The following is a 17,554-nucleotide window of genomic DNA, read 5'->3' as shown; positions in this document are numbered from 1 at the left end:
CAAAAGCGGTAACTTAGCCAAACAACGGTTTGCTAGGAAAGGATGGTTAGAGGCTTGACATGGCAACTTGGGAGGCATGATATAGCAAGTGGTAGGTAGCGCAGGATAGCAATAGAGCGAACAACTAGCAAAGAAAAGATAGAAGTGATTTCGAGGGTATGGTCATCTTGCCTGCAAGGTTCTCAGAGTTGTCAAAAGCTTGATCCTCGTAAGCGTTCTCAACAGGTTCCTCGTTCACGTACTCGTCTCCCGGCTCTACCCAAAGCAATAACACAAGCAACGGAACCACGATCAAACACGGTGCAATGCACAAGCAACATGATGCAATACATGGCATGATATGCGAGATGTGATATGCAATGCATATGCGTGCTCCGGAAGGGAAAATGATGAACAAGGCATCAACTTGGCATGTCAAGTATGCCGCTGGAAAGATGAGATGATTTCGGTTGACATCGATATAAAGATGACTTGAATCGGATGCACGGTTTGCAAAAGACAAGCAAAACAAAAATGACACAATACTGCGATTAACATCATGATGCCACTAAGAATGCATCAAGAAGCTAAGCTACTGCACTCCAACATAGCAACAAAGCATATGACAGTGATGTACTCAAGATGCTTGACAAAATACTGAACATGGCATAATCAGCATCAGGTGGCAATGTTCAGAGCAAGCAATCAACATGCTACGGGAACATAACATAGCAAAACAAGGCATGGCATGAATTTACTAAATGCATAGAACAAAAGTCCCTTAATGACCATGAGCCAAAAAGATCAGAAGATATGATGGCACCCATGTAAACATAGCAACTTTCGTTAACAGATTTCAGACTTAGCAGAAAACAGAGCATGGCAGAAACAGTATTATGAAAGCATCTTCGTGAGCTCGATTCACTCAACACAAGGAAATGCATGACAAAACAAGCATACCTACAGCAAGAAGACATATTCATGAAGCTAACCATGGCAAGATCAAGTTCATAGCATGCATGGATCATCTACAACAACCTTGGCAAAATTGAATAACATGTAAACAATCTGCCAGAAACAATTTATAGCAAAAGTAGAGCAAGATTGAGACATGCTAGGGCACTCCATAATTGCAAACAGTGACATGGATGGATAGAGCATAACCATATGTTCAAGACATCCTTAATGAAGTATCTCAAAATAAAAATAACAGCAGGTAAAGACTTGGCAAAATTCTAAGTCCCTGAAAACAGAAACATCACGAAGCCTAGTTTGCATGCTTGTGATAGTTACCACATAGATCACAAAAATACATGGCAAACACCTCTATAAATATGGAATGGCATAGATCAAAACACATGTAGAGCTCATGCTCATAAGATGCACACATTAAATGCAACAAAAATAACAAAACACCAAGTTCTGATAAGTAACAGCAGTAAACATCACATAGCACTCTTGCATTAGAGATTTGGGCACCCAGATGGACACAAACGAGCATGGCACAATGGAACAAAATGAGGAGCATCTCATGATGAACGTTTCGATATATTACACGCACGAAACGGAGCAGTATGCACGGAGTTATGACAGGATGAAGTGAGCAACATATTGTAAAACTCTTCGGGACTTGGCAGAAAATTCGAGGGGGGAGAGAAGTCAACCTAGTGATCCAGCCAGATCTAGGGTTCATCGCGCTCGCCAGAGACGGAGCTGTCCGGCCGGAGTTTGGAGAGGAGGAGGATGGCGGCGGCCGGAGAGAGCTCGGGGGAGGCGAGGAGTTGCGGGGCTCGGGCGCCGGTGCGTGCACGACGGAGGAGCTCGGGGCCGCGGGGTCGGCGACGTCCTTGGGCGCGGGGAGGCGGCGACGACTGGGAGGCGACGGCGTCCGGCGAGGAGGCGGCGATGGCGGCGGGGCGGCGCTGGAGGCCGGGCGGCGGCGACGACCGCGGGAGGGCGCGAGCGGCGGGGAGGGCGCGCGCGGGCCGAGAGGGCCTGCTCCGGGCCTCGGCGGGCCGCGGTGCGGGGACGGCTGCGCCGCCCACGTGGCACGCCCCGATTGGTCGGGCGCGGAGGTGGGATTTTTGTCCGGCGCGGACCGGACGTGTCCGGCGGCGCACGGAGGACGAAGGCTAGGGTTAGGGTGGATTTGATCCGAAATTTTTGGGGGAGGGGTGTTTATATAGGTAGAGGGAGCTAGGAGACTCCAAATGGAGTGATGTTTTCGCCCACACGATCATGATCGAACGGCGGAGAGCATGGAGGTGACTTAGATGGGTTATTGGGCTGTTTTGGACGGTTGTTGGGCTGCAACACACAAAAGGCCTTTCCGGTTACCCGGTTAACCGTTGGAGCATCAAACGACCACCAAATGGAACGAAACTTGACAGGTGGTCTACCGGTGGTGTACCATGGCCACTTGGCAAACCTCGCTCCATTCCGAGAACGTTTAACACCCGCTCATGAAAAGAGACAAGAGGGGTGCGCTGGTGCACGTGGGAGTGTCGGATCGCAAAACGGACAACGGGGAAAATGCTCGGATACATGAGACGAACACGTATGCAAATGCGATTCACATGATGACATGATATGAAATGCATGACCTGAAAAAAATGCACAACGAAAGACAAAAACCCGGCCACGAAGGGAATATCATAACACATAGCCGAAAATGGCAAGAGTCGGAGTTACAAATATGGAAAGGTTACATCCGGGGCGTTACAACACTCCACCACTACGAGATGATCTCGTCCCGAGATCCAGGACTGAAAGAACTCCGGATATTCGGAATGGAGGTGGTCCTCGCGCTCCCAGGTGGCTTCTCGGTCGGAATGGTGTGACCACTTCACTTTCAGGAATTTGATTGACTTGTTGCGAGTCTTGCGCTCAGTTTCTTCAAGAATAGCAACGGGGTGCTGATGATAAGACATATTTTCTTGGAGGTCAATCTCTTCGAAGTTGATGGTGCGCTCAGGAGTCCTGAAGCACTTGCGAAGCTGTGACACGTGGAACACATTGTGCACATTCGCGAAGTTGGGGGGAAGCTCAAGTTGATAGGCGAGGTCACCACTTTTGCCAATGATCTTGAAAGGACCCACGTATCTAGGGGCAAGCTTCCCTTTGATACCGAAGCAACGAGTGCCTTTCATTGGAGAGACGCGGAGGTAGACATGGTCTCCGATCTCGAAAGCCAAGTCATGGTGCTTGCTATCATAGTAACTCTTCTGCCGCGATTGCGCGGCTTTGAGATTTTCACAGATGACTTTACACATTTCTTCAGCCTCTGTGATTAAGTCATTGCCAAGAAGTTGGCGTTCACCAGTCTCTAACCAATTGAGAGGAGTACGACACTTTCTGCCATAGAGAATTTAGAATGGGGCCTTGCCCGAACTTGCTTGGAAACTGTTGTTGTAGGAGAACTCGGCATATGGAAGACAATCTTCCCACATCATGCCAAAGGAAATGACACAAGCCCTGAGCATATCTTCAAGGATTTGATTGACTCGCTTGACTTGGCCACTAGTTTGAGGATGGAAAGCTGTGCTGAAACGAATGTTGGTGCCCATGGCCTTCTGGAAGGAGTCCCAGAACTTAGAAGTGAAAATGCTTCCACGATCTGAAGAAATCAATTGTGGAATGCCGTGCAAGGAGACAATCCTGGAGGAGTATAGCTCTGCCAACGGAACTGCTGTGATAGATTCTTTGATAGGAAGAAAATGAGCCACTTTAGTAAGCATGTCGATGACAACGAAGATAGCATCATTTCCACGCTTGGACTTATGAAATCCAGTCACGAAGTCCATCTCGATATGATCAAACTTCCATTCTGGAATAGCAAGAGGTTGGAGGAGACCAGCTGGTCGTTGGTGTTCTGCTTTCACCCTTCGACAGACATCACATTCATTCACGAATTTAGCGATTTCTCGCTTCATTCGAGTCCACCAATACGTCTGCTTGAGGTCATGGTACATCTTCGTACTTCCAGGATGAATGGAAAGGAGAGAATTGTGTGCTTCGTTCATTATGACCTTCCTTAGATCACCTTTAGGAACCACAATCCGGTCCTCGAAGAATAAAGTGTCTCTGTCATCAATGCGATAGCACTTGTATTTGGAAATGCCCTTGTCGAAACCACGTTTCACCTTCTTCACCATGGCATCAAGGAGTTGTGCCTAACGAATTTGATCTTCCAAAGTAGGAGAGACTAGGAGGTTGGCAAGAAAACCTTGAGGAACAACTTGGAGATTGAGTTTGCGGAAAGCTTCACAAAGATCCGGTTGAAAAGGCTTGAGAATTAAGCTGTTGCAATAAGCCTTTCTGCTCAAAGCATCTGCAATGACATTGGCCTTGCCTGGAGTATATTCAATACTCGGATTGTACTCTTGAATCATTTCGACCCATCGAGTTTGCCTGAGGTTGAGGTTGGGCTGAGTGAAGATATAGTTGAGACTCTTGTGATCGGTGAATATGTCCACTTTCCTTCCCAACAAGAGATGTCTCCATGTTATTAATGCATGGACAACTGCCGCCAACTCGAGATCGTGAGTGGGGTAGTTCTTTTCGTTGGGATTCAACTAACGAGAGGTATACACCACAACTTTCTTCTCTTGCATTAACACAGCACCGAGACCTTGAAGAGAAGCATCACAGAAAACTTCAAATGGCTTGGATTCGTCAGGAGGAGTTAAGGCAGGAGCTGTGACGAGTTTCTCTTTGAGAGTGTTGAAAGCAACGTCGCACTCAGGAGTCCAGGCATACTTCACATGCTTCTGGAGGAGGTTGGAAAGAGGTTTAGCAATCTTTGAGAAATTCTCAACGAATCTTCGGCAATAGCTTGCAAGACCAAGAAAACTGCGGAGCTGCTTGACATTCTGAGGAGGTTCCCAATCCAGAACTGCAGACACCTTGGCAGGATTAACAGCGATGCCCTTGGCAGAGATGATGTGACCAAGGTAAAGAACTTCATCAAGCCAGAACTCACATTTGGAAAACTTCGCATAGAATTGATACTCTCTGAGCTTGTCGAGCACCAATCGAATATGTTTGGCATGGTCCTTCTTATTCTTGGAGAAGACAAAGATATCATCAAGATACACCAGCACGAATTCGTTGGTGTAGGGGTTGAAGATGAAATTCATCATTCGAGAGAAAGTTACAGGAGCATTGACAAGACCGAAAGACATGACAGTATATTCATAAGAACCAAAGCTTGTTCTGAATGCTGTCTTGGGAATATCTTCTTCACGAATGCGAATCTGATGATAACCCATTCGAAGGTCAAGCTTGGAGAACACCTTTGCACCTTTAAGTTGCTCGAATAGCTCATTGATGTTGGGAAGTGGATACTTGTTCTTAATTGTCTTCTTGTTCAATGGACGGTAATCAACACAAAGTCGGTCCATGCCATCCTTCTTCTGGACAAAAAGAACACCACAACCCCACGGAGATGAACTCGGTCTGATCAAACCCAGACGCTCTTGTTCATCGAGCTGTTTCTTCAATTCCTTCAACTCCTTGGGTCCAAGCTTGTAAGGACGCTTGCAAACGGGTTCAGTGCCGGGCTCAAGATCGATAACGAACTCGACTGGCCGGTGAGGAGGCATACCCGGGAGCTCTTCTGGAAAGACATCTTGGTACTCACAAACTCCTGGAATTTGAGAAATAGCATCCAACTCGCCCTTCTCATTGAGAGAGAATAACTGAATGGTCTCATCACGAGCGGCATAGATGATCACATCCTCAGAAGAGTGTGTCAAATGAATTTCCCTGGCAGCACAATCAAGCTGAGCCTTGTGCTTAGAAAGCCAGTCCATCCCGAGAATTAGATCAATATCAGAGTCCCCAAGAACAATTGGAGAAGACAGAAATTTATAGTTGCCCATCTTGATAGAGACATCAGGAACCATGTAGCTTGCGTTCATGCATTCGCCCGGAGAGACAACTGCTAACTGTCTAGGCAAATCTTGGAAAAGCAACTCATGCTTAGATGCAAATGGTCTTGAGATGAAACTAAGCGATGCGCCAGTGTCAAAAAGAACTTTTGCAGGAAAGTCGTTAACAGGAAGATTACCCATGATCTCTTCTGAAGAGTCCTCTGCCTGAGCTGCGTTCATCATGTTGACCTTGGCAAACTTGGAATTATGCTTGACCACTGCATTGCTGGAAGATCTCACAGGAGGAGGAGGCGGAAGGCGCCTTCGGTTGAAGCACTTGTTTGCATAGTGACCTTTCTGCTGACATTTGTTGCAAGTCACCTCTGAGAGCGGGCGATGATAAGGAGCATTTGGCCTTGGAGCTTGATTCTGAGACTTGTTTTGATAGCCAGGGTTGGGTGGGTGGGAAGATCCATGGCCACCTTTGTTCTTCTGCTGGAAAGGCTGACGAAACGGAGGAGGAGGAGGCAACCAGAACTTCTGTTGATTAGCTACCACAAGTGAGGAAGAAGAAGACTGAACTGCGTCCCTGACTCTCTTCTTAGAAGCTTCACACTTGAGCTGAGCAGCTTCTTGCTTCAGTGCCATGTTATAGAATTGATCAAACTGAGTAGGCTCAACAAGAACGAGAGCTAACTGCAGATCCTCTCTAAGGCCACCTCTGAAGTGATAGATCATGCTCTTTTCATCAGGAACGTCTTGTTTAGCGAAGCGAGCAAGTTTTTGAAACTGGATGTTGAATTGGTACACAGACATGCTGCCTTGCTTGAGATTGCGGAACTCCTCACGCTTGCTCTTGACAACACTTTGTGGAATGTTGTGAGCTTTGAAGTCCCGACAGAAGTCAGTCCAAGTGATCACACGACCTCCTCTGGAATCTTTGTATTGTTGATACCAATCAGCAGCTTGGTCCTTGAGCTGAAAAGAAGCGAACTTGACATAGTCCTCAGGCCTGACATTGCTACATTCAAAATGCTTGTTGATGTCCACGAGCCAATCATCGGCGTCTGTGGCCTCGGCACAGTAGCTGAAAGACTTAGGCTGATTTGCATGGAACTGGTTGAGGGTAGCGAAGTGAGGCTGATGGTTACCTTGGTCTTGATTTCCTTGGTTGCCTTGCCCTTGGGTGCGCTCTTGCAAGAGTTGCAAAATCATCTGAGCATTGGCGTTGGTGGCTGCCATGATAGCTTGCCATGCCTCCAGAGGCGGAGGTGGTGGCGGAGGGTTTGCCTGATTCCCATCATTGCGTTCCGGATTCTGACGCGTTGGCGGAGCCATCCTGAAGAGGGTGACATCCATTAGCATCTCGATAGACAGATAGATAAGTTGAATCAACGGATAGAAATTGCAACATATAGTCTTCACAATAAACATTTGAACGAGGATGACCGAATGAATTCCATAGTAAATCATCACACTTCCATAAGTTGAGAAGCCACTTAGAAAAAAGGTATGGAATCAACATTTGACTTTGAAGCAACTCAAATGACACAACTCAAAACGAAAACAAAGAATTGGCTTGCAGAATAAACCGGAACAAACATATGATGGAGATTTCGTCTGAAGTTTTCGTGGTGGGGCCCACACGGGCTCGATCGTACAACACCATCATGTACAAGGCAGTGCACATGACATACGAAGCGTCCCCGAGTCGGCATAGCCAAGGACTCTTTAAGACACAACGAGACCACTGTAAAACCAACCGTGGAAAGGCGGACCACTAGACGTCAAACCCCAATCTCATATCAGCGTCTGTCGGAAAGATTTCCTAAGAGCTACTTGAATTCCCACTTATAAACTCCCGAAACTTTCTGGTTATGCAATCAGGTGTTGGGGATACAGGGGAAACAAAATATATCACCCAAACTAACAATACCTAGATCCAGCTGTATCCATCCTTCAACACATAACCAAGAAACCTTCGGAAATCATTTACCTCAACCTTCGAAAAGCATCCGTTATATGAGTTATGGCAATACTCACGATCACCCGCCCCAGTACTGGGTGGCATCGAGGTTATCTCACCAACAACTGCATAAAAGAGATTTTCGATGTCGGCGAAACTCAGGTATTCCAGAACTGCAACGATAAAATTGTGACGACAACACCTCGGAGCTCAACTCCCTGGGACACTGCCACAACACCTAAATGTCAGGAGGCACCAAGAACAATGTTCTCGTCACAAAACCATCGGAGCGATTCCAAGATACCCGCGTGATCCAAAAAATTTTTTAGTGAAATTTGAGGAGAGGAGAGTCAAAACTTCTACGTCAGGAAACCTCACCAGAGCGACGAAGGGACTGAGGAGTAAAAAGAATCCTACTCTCCGATATATATAATCCTAAGACTCAAAACTTTTTTTCTAGACTCAACAACGCCAGCGATTCGATCAAGCAGGGGGCTCCTAAGTCGGGGATGGCTCTGATTACCAACTTGTTATGCCCAATCAGCATCAGGTAGCAATGTTCAGAGCAAGCAATCGACATGCTACAGGAACATAACATAGCAAAACAAGGCATGGAATGAATCTACTAAATGCATAGAACAAAAGTCCCTTACTGACCATGAGCCAAAAAGGATCAGAAGATATGATGGAACCCATGTAAACATAGCAACTTTCGTTAACAGATTTCAGACTTTGCAGAAAACAGAGCATGGCAGAAACAGTATTATGAAGGCATCTTCGTGAGCTCGATTCACTCAACACAAGGCAATGCATGACAAAACAAGCATACCTACAGCAAGAAGACATGTTCATGAAGCTAAACATGGCAAGAGAAAGTTCATAGCATGCATGTATCAACTACAACAACCTTGGCAAAATTGAATAACATGTAAACAATCTGCCAGAAACAATTTATAGCAAAAGTAGAGCAAGATTGAGACATGCTAGGGCACTCCATAATTGCAAACAGTGACATGGATGGATAGAGCATAACCATATGTTCAAGACATCCTTAATGAAGTATCTCAAAATAAGCATGGATCTCATTGTAGCATCAAGTTTACATGGCATAAAAATAATAGCAGGTAAAGACTTGGCAAAATTCCAAGTCCCTGAAAACAGAAACATCACGAAGCCTATTTTGCATGCTTGTGATAGTCACCACATAGATCACAAAAATACATGGAAAACACCTCTGTAAAGATGGCATGGCATAGATCAAAACACATGTAGAGCTCATGCTCATAAGATGCACACATTAAATGCAACAAAAATAACAAAACACCAAGTTCTGATAAGTAACAGCAGTAAACATCACATAGCACTCTTGCATCAGAGATTTGGGCACCCAGATGGACTCAAACGAGCATGGCACAATGTATCAAAATGAGGAGCATCTCATGGTGAACATTTCGATATATTACACTCACGAAACGGAGCAGTATGCACGGAGTTATGACAGGATGAAGTGAGCAACATATTGTAAAATTCTTCAGGACTTGGCAGAAAATTCGAGGGGGGAGAGAAGTCAACCTAGTGATCCAGCCAGATCTAGGGTTCGTCGCGCTCGCAGGAGACGGAGCTGGCCGGCCGGAGTTTGGAGAGGAGGGGGATGGCGGCGGCCGGAGAGAGCTCGGGGGAGGCGCGGAGTTGCGGGGCTCGGGCGCCGGTGCGTGCACGGTGGAGGAGCTCGAGGCCGCGGGGTCGGCGACGTCCTCGGGCGCGGGGAGGCGGGGACGACCGGGAGGCGACGGCATCCGGCGACGAGTCGGCGATGGCGGCGGGGCGGCGCAGGAGGCCGGGCGGCGGCGACGACCGCGGGAGGGCGCGGGCGGCGGGGAGAGGCGCGCGCGGGCCGGGAGGGCCCGATCCGGGCCTCGGCGGGCCGCGACGCGGGGACGGCGGTGGCGCCCACGTGGCATGCCCCGATTGGTCGGGCGCGGCGGCGGGATTTTTGTCCGGCGCGGACCGGACGTGTCCGGCGGCGCACGGAGGACGAAGGCTATGTTAGGGTGGATTTGATCCGAAATTTTCGGGGGAGGGGTGTTTATATAGGTAGAGGGAGCTAGGAGACTCCAAATGGAGTGCGGTTTTTGCCCACACGATCGTGATCGAACGGCGGAGAGCATGGAGGTGACTTAGATGGGTTATTGGGCTGTTTTGGACGGTTGTTGGGCTGCAACACACAAACGGACTTTGCGGTTACCCGGTTAACCGTTGGAGCATCAAACAACCTCCAAATGGAACGAAACTTGACAGCTGGTCTACCGGTGGTGTACCAAGGCCACTTGGCAAACCTCGGTCTATTCTGAGAACGTTTAACACCCGCTCACGAAAAGAGACAAGAGGGGTGCGCCGGTGCACGTGGGAGTGTCGGATCGCAAAACGGACAACGGGGAAAATGCTCAGATGCATGAGAGGAACACGTATGCAAATGCGATGCACATGATGATATGATATGAAATGCATGACCAGAACAAAATGCACAACGAAAGACAAAAACCCGGCCATGAAGGGAATATCATAACACATAGCCGAAAATGGCAAGAGTCGGAGTTACAAATATGGAAAGGTTACATCCGGGGCATTACAACCATGCTCTGAATGTGCGTTTGCAGCGCTATCAGCTCACCTGGCGACCACCAGTTCAGGCTCTTCTCGTCCTAGGAGGTGAGCTGCGTTGGAGCACCGGGATTGAATTCGGCAGCTGCGGCCCAGTTGGTACCGCGGGGTTCCGTAATGTTGAACCATTGTTTCTGCCATTCCTTGACAGTCTCCATGAAAGTGCCTTTCGGCTAGGATACATTGGACAGCTTACTCACCATGGCTCCTCCGCACTCCGCGTGCTGGCCATCCACCACCTTCGGCTTCACGTTGAAAACTTTGAGCCACATCCCGAAGTGAGGTTGGATACGGAGGAAGGCCTCACACATGACGATGAATGCCGAGATGTTGAGGAAGGAGTTTGGGGATAGATCATGGAAGTCTATCCCGCAATAGTACATCAGCCCGCGGACGAAAGGGTGGAGTGGAAACCCTAGCTCACGGAAGAAATGGGGGATGAATACCACCCTCTCGTTGGGCTTCGGCGTGGGGACGACTTGTCCCTATGCCGGAAGGCGATGGGCGATTTCCTTCGCCAAGTACCCAGCCGCCCGAAGCTCAGTAATGTCCTTCTCCTTGATGGAGGAGGCCATCCACTTGCCTTGGCCTCCGGATCCGGACATGGTTGAGTGCCAGCTTGAGTGGGAAGAACATGAGAACTTGGGCGCTGGAGCTCAAGAGTGGAAGGACGAAGGAAGAGAGAAGGCGTGGGAGAAGAAGGGGGAATCCTTATCCCCTTATAAAGGCAGTGAATATCGAACGCCTCCCCACTCGCCTTAAAACTCGCCCATTCCCAAGGGCTGTGTAAACAGGCACGGTTGGGTTACCCACGCCCGAATTGATGAAAATCCCGCAATAAGGGGACACGATCTCTGCTTTGACAAGACGTGCCAATGGAAACCGTGTCTTAAAACGCGGAGCAGCAGACGAAAACGGTTCGATATAGTGACCGAACAAATGTGATGTCATCTTCCAAAAAGTTGTCAGTAGATGGGACACAATTATATTCCCTCTACGGTTGTGTGGTGCGTGTTACAAGTCCGGACACATTCAATACGTCCGAAGACTATCTTGGAGTTCGGAAGGAGGAACCCGCCTTGCAATGCCGAAGACAGATCTATGCACCGGATACCTTGTCATTGAAGCCAGGTTCAGGGGCTACTGAGGGAGTCCTGGACTAAGGGGTCCTCGGGCGTCCGGCCTGTTAGCCATGGGCCGGACTGATGGGCTGTGAAGATGCGAAGACCGAAGACTGCACCCGTGTCCAGATGGGACTCTCCTTGGCGTGGCAGGCAAGCTTGGCGACCAAATATGTAGATTCCCTTCCTTGTAACCGACCCTGTGTAACCCTAGATCCTCCTAGTGCTTATATAAACCGGAGGACTTAGTCCGGATGGGGACATACTCATCACCATAGTCATACAGGCTAGACTTCTAGGGTTTAGCCATTACGATCTCATGGTAGATCAACTCTTGTAATACTCATATTCATCAAGATCAATCAAGCAGGAAGTAGGGTATTACCTCCATAGAGAGGGCCCGAACCTGGGTAAACATCGTGTCCCCTGTCTCCTGTTACCATCGACCTTAGACGCACAGTTCGGGACCCCCTACCCGAGATCCGCCGGTTTTGACACCGACATTGGTGCTTTCATTGAGAGTTCCTCTGTGCCGTCCCCAAAAGGTTCTGGTGGCCCTTTCAATCGTCAACAATGACGCTGTCCAAGGAGAAACCTTTCTCTGCGGACAGATCTTTGTATTCGGCGGCTTTGTATTGCGGGCCAAATCGTTTGGCCATCTGGAGCAGATCGATAGCTACGCCCCTGGCCATCAGGTCGAATTTGGGAGCTTGAACTATGTCGCGGACGCCCGTGGAGATTTGATCTTCGCAGGATTCGAGACCGCGGCAACCACTCCTGGTCACCTTGATGAACATGACTTAAATCAGTCGTCAAACCGTATCCAGGAGATAGCCCCTGTAACATCTCTGGCCTTAGATCCGGAGCATACAGCGCCGTCCAAGGATTGGAGGCTCAATCCCATCATGGAGGCCACAGATTCCCCGGCGTTGGAGCCGCACATGGACTTAACCTCACGCTATATTTGTGTTTCCGGAACTCCGGACTCGTCTCCAGGCGTAAATTCCGAGCCATGTGAGCCCGCGGATGCCGAACTTGATCGCTTATCGATCTTCGAGTTCAGCACCGCAGACATCTTCCAGCACTCGCCCTTGGGCGATGTGCTAAACTCAATAAAGAGGCTATCGTTGGCGAGGGACTCACAACCGAACTATGTTTGGTTCAAACTAGGGGCTGATGAAGGAGAATCTTGCTTCCCACCCGCCACCCACTTCATAGCCACAGTCGAGGATTTAACCAACACGCTTGATTACGACTCCGAAGACATCGACGGTATGGACGACGAGGCCGATGAGGAGCAAAATCAAAGTCCACTGTTCACCGGACGCTGGACGGCCACCTCTTCGTACGATGTGTACATGGTGGACACACCCAAAACAACCAACGACGATGACAAAGAAAATCCAGTCAAGAATAAACCTCCTGAGACACAGCAAAAATGCCGGCGTCCTCGATGCCGCTCTAAGTCACGTCGTTCAAAAGACAGCAATGCTGGCACCGGGGAAAATAATACTCCGGACGATGCCGAAAACAATGAAGACCTTGCCGAGGTAACATCCGAACAGGAGGAGCAAGAAAATGGGCAAGCTAGCCCCGACGAACAGGCCAGGCCCAACGACTTGGAGGATGGTAGTTATCGTCCGCTCTCTAAGGATGAGGATAGCCTCGGCAACAAAGATTTCATCGTGCCCGAGGAACCTCTCGAGCAGGAGCGCTTCAAGCGCCAGCTAATAGCCACCGCAAGGAGCCTGAAAAAGAAGCAGCTGCTGCTTCAAGCTGACCAAGATATGCTCGTCGACAGATGGACTGATGTCCTGGCGACCGAAGAACACGGCCTCAGACGCCCAGCCAAGAGTTACTCGAAGCGAAGGTTGCTACCTCAGTTCGATGAAGCGGCACCAGAGCACATACCTCCCGTGCGTAATGCGGCCGACCGAACACTACGCGGTCGGGACAGTGCAACAGATCGACCCCCTCGTGGTCGGGATATAGCGGTAACTCAAGCCGAACAGCAGCCCGCCCCGCCACCACGAAAAAGCAGAGACAAAACTGTTTGGGGTCATACATACGACCTCCGGGAGACCCTGGATAGCCGAGCAGGTACACCTGATCGATTTACGGATCACGGGGACGTTCTTTCACACGTGATACTGGCTACCTATTCGGACGTGACAAACCTAGTCACACCCAGGCCGACAACCGTAGACGGACTCCATCGGAACTACGTTACGACGCGGCCCGATATAGAGGCGCCGCACACCCTCTTTGCTTCACCGATGAAGTAATGGATCGCGAATTCCCCGAAGGGGTTAAACCCGTGAATATTGAATCATACGACAGGACAACTGATCCCGCGGTATGGATCGAGGACATTATCCTCCATATCCACATGGCCTGGGGAGACTACCTCCACGCTATCAAATACCTTCCGCTAAAGCTTAAAGGACCAGCTCGGCACTGGTTAAACAACCTACCTGAAAATTCTATTGGCAGCTGGGAGGACTTGGAAGAGGCCTTCCTCGACAACTTCCAAGGTACATATGTCCAGCCACCAGACGCCGATGACTTAAGCCACATAGTTCAACAACCCGGGGAGTCAGCTAGGAAGTTCTGGACTAGGTTCCTAACTAAAAAGAACCAAATCGTCGACTGTCCGGATGCCGAAGCCCTAGCGGCCTTTAAACATAGCATCCGCGATGAATGGCTTGCCCGCCACCTCGGCCAAGAAAAGCGAAAATCTATGGCAGCCCTCACGGCACTCATGACCCACTTTTGCGCGGGTGAGGATAGTTGGTTGGCTCGTAGCAAAAACACAGCCAGCGAGGCAGGACCCTCTGAGGTTAAGAACAACAACGGCAAGCTCCGACGTAATAGACAGAAATGCCGAAGCATGGGGACAATACCAACGACACTAGAGTCAACGCCGGATTCAGCGGCTCCAAGTCCAGCCAGCGGAAGAAACCATACAAGAGAAACAATCAGGGACCATCCAACTTGGACCGCATACTTGATCGCCCATGCCGGATACATGGCACCCCAGATAAACCAGCCAATCATACCAACAGAGATTGTTGGGTTTTTAAACAAGCCGGCAAGTTAAATGCCGAGACCAAGGAAATGGGATCGCAGAGCGAGGACGATGACGAGGAACCCCGGTAGACAAACACAGGGGGACAGAAGAAGTTTCCCCCTCGGGTCAAAACGGTGAACATGATATATGCTACACACATCCCCAAAAGGGAGCACAAGCGCGCACTAAGGGACGTTTATGCGATAGAGCCAGTCGCCCCAAAATTCAACCCATGGTCATTGTGCCCGATCACTTTTGATCGTTGGGATCATCCGACCAGTATCCGGCATGGCGGATCAGCCGCACTAGTCCTGGATCCAATCATTGATGGATTCCACCTAACGCGAGTCCTCATGGACGGTGGCAGCTGCCTCAATCTGCTCTATCAGGATACAATGTGCAAAATGGGCATTAACCCGTCACGGATCAAGCCCACAAGGACTACCTTTAAAGGAGTCATACCAGGTGTAGAGGCCCGCTGTACGGGCTCAATCACACTAGAGGTAGTCTTCGGTTCTCCGGACAACTTCCAAAGCAAGGAATTAATCTTCGATATCGTCCCCTTTCGCAGCGGCTATGACGCACTGCTTGGAAGAACCGCATTTGCTCAATTCAATGCAGTACCTCACTATGCTTATCTTAAGCTCAAGATGCCCAGTCCATGCGGCGTTATAACGGTCAACGGAAACACGGAACACTCCCTCCGTACAGAGGAGCACACCGCCGCCCTAGCAGCAGAAGTACAGAGCGACCTTTTCAAGCAGAACCGTAATCTGGCTGCCGAGCCCACGAACAACGTTAAAAGGGTCCGAACTACCATGCAGCAGGACAACTCGGCTCGCTAGGAGCTCGATTAGCAATCCGTCCTCCGTCTCAGTCCCGATCAAGCAGTGGCATTCGCGCCGCGCGTACATAACTACACACTCGAAATTCCATGGGCATCGATGGAGGCACGACTAGCTTGTGGTCCACAGTGCGGCTCAACCGGCACCGGATACACACATACTTTCACTTTCACTTTTTTCTTTTAGGTCTCAATCCCGTAGACCCCATCCGATGGCCTGATCATGGATCCTCTCGAAGGACAAGCACGCCAAGACGACAAGAATAAGAGCGGTCAGTTGACCCCGTGGCATGGTATTATACAAGCTCGGCACGGGAGAGCCGCAGATATATGGGGGACTTCTCTAGGTGGTTTCGTTAAACGATCACTCTACCTGTTTTTCAGGACCCATACGCAGCTCTCTCTCTCTTGGTGAAGGCATAGTAAATAGCCTTTCTGCTTATTGCACCACTTGTACTAACGCGCTTTAACGCACCAATGAAATTATAATAGAAACAGTTTGTGGCCTAAATTTCCACGGCTTTAGCTTACCACTGGTTCTTCCTCTTTCTTTCTTTTTGCCTTTTTCCTTCCTGGTAATTCTATCAGATAACACCCGTACACTCGGTGTGTTCCACCTTGCCAGGGGCTTCATAGCACCCCCACAACATGGCAACAAAAGTCCGAACACTTTTACAGTATAGTTCGGCAGCCCAAATTTAGCATTATATGCATTGGCTCCGAATCTTGTCTTTGGTAAATAGTTGGGTTTCCCGGCTCCTGTACTTGCTACCTTACGTTCCGCTATATCGGCTAAGGTAGTAAAGGGAGAACTGCTACAATTGTGCCCTGGTTTATCCAAAGGAGCACCTCAGTAGAGAAAGCCAAAAACTGACTGTCATGATATGGCGAGAGCCGGTCAGCTGTTCGGGGGTTGCAAATTGTTGGAGATATTTTCCACATTACACGAAGGATCGGTACTTCCTGATCAGATGCTCATAGCACTCTGGTTCGAATACCAGGGGCTGCGCCCATGTTTTATTGTAAAACTCCTATGGCTAAGTAAGGGCGTTTAAGCCGCATAGTCTGATTGCCTGGTTCGTTGCGCTAAACAACTCCTTCAAGGACCATATAATTGGATCAAGATTGTTTAGATTCCATCCCGAACACCTCCGTACTACCTACATGGGGGCAGGAGCCGACGACTGGCCAACCCTCAGATTTCATACAACACGGCCGCACAGGAGGAAAAAATTAAAAAATATCAAGCATTATATTACAAACCAACTTTGTTTCATCATACAAGGCAAAGACAATACGAATATATTCATTCCAAAATAATGTCTTGCCCACACTGCGTTACCACAATGCGAGACCCTTCTAGGACATCCGCAAAATAGTGCTCGGGTGTGCGGTGCTCCTTGCCCTCTGGCGGCCCCCTGGCCACCTCAACGGCGTCCATCTTTGCCCACCACATCTTGCAACGGGCAAAGGCCATGCGCGCACGTTCAATACAGGCCGATTGCTTGACAACGTCCAGCCGAGGACAAGCGTTCACCAGTTGCTTCACGAGTCCGAAGTAACTGCCGGGCATAGCTTTGGCTGGCCATGGACGAATTATCAAATCCTTCATGGCTAGTTCGGCCACCCTATGCAGCTCCACCAGCTGTTTCAGCTGTTCGGTGAAGGGCACGAGATGCTCTAGCGCAAGATACTATGACCAGAACAATTTCTCCTTGGAGCTCCCTTCTTCGGCTCGAAAGAATTCCACGGCATCGAACACACTGCGTGGCAGATCAGCGTAGGCTCCTGGAGAACTCCGAATCCGGGTTAGCAAGAAATACTTCTTCTTCATATACTTGCTTTGCATACTAAATGCCTTACCCGCCGCGAACTTCCTGGCCTCCTGGATCTCTTGGAGGGCGCCCTGGGCCTCAGTCCGGGCTGTCTCCGCGCTCTGATGAGCCTTGGCGAGTTCGGTCTCTCGAACCGATGCGTCGCACTCCAAGGTCTCGCACTTCTTCACCGCATCCTGGAGCTCTTGCTGAACCTCGTTGACCC

Source organism: Triticum aestivum, chromosome 5D (genome assembly GCF_018294505.1).
Source record: "Triticum aestivum cultivar Chinese Spring chromosome 5D, IWGSC CS RefSeq v2.1, whole genome shotgun sequence".
Lineage (NCBI taxonomy): Eukaryota > Viridiplantae > Streptophyta > Magnoliopsida > Poales > Poaceae > Triticum > Triticum aestivum.
The sequence above is the reverse complement of the archived record's forward strand: the minus strand, read 5'-3'. Positions refer to the sequence as shown.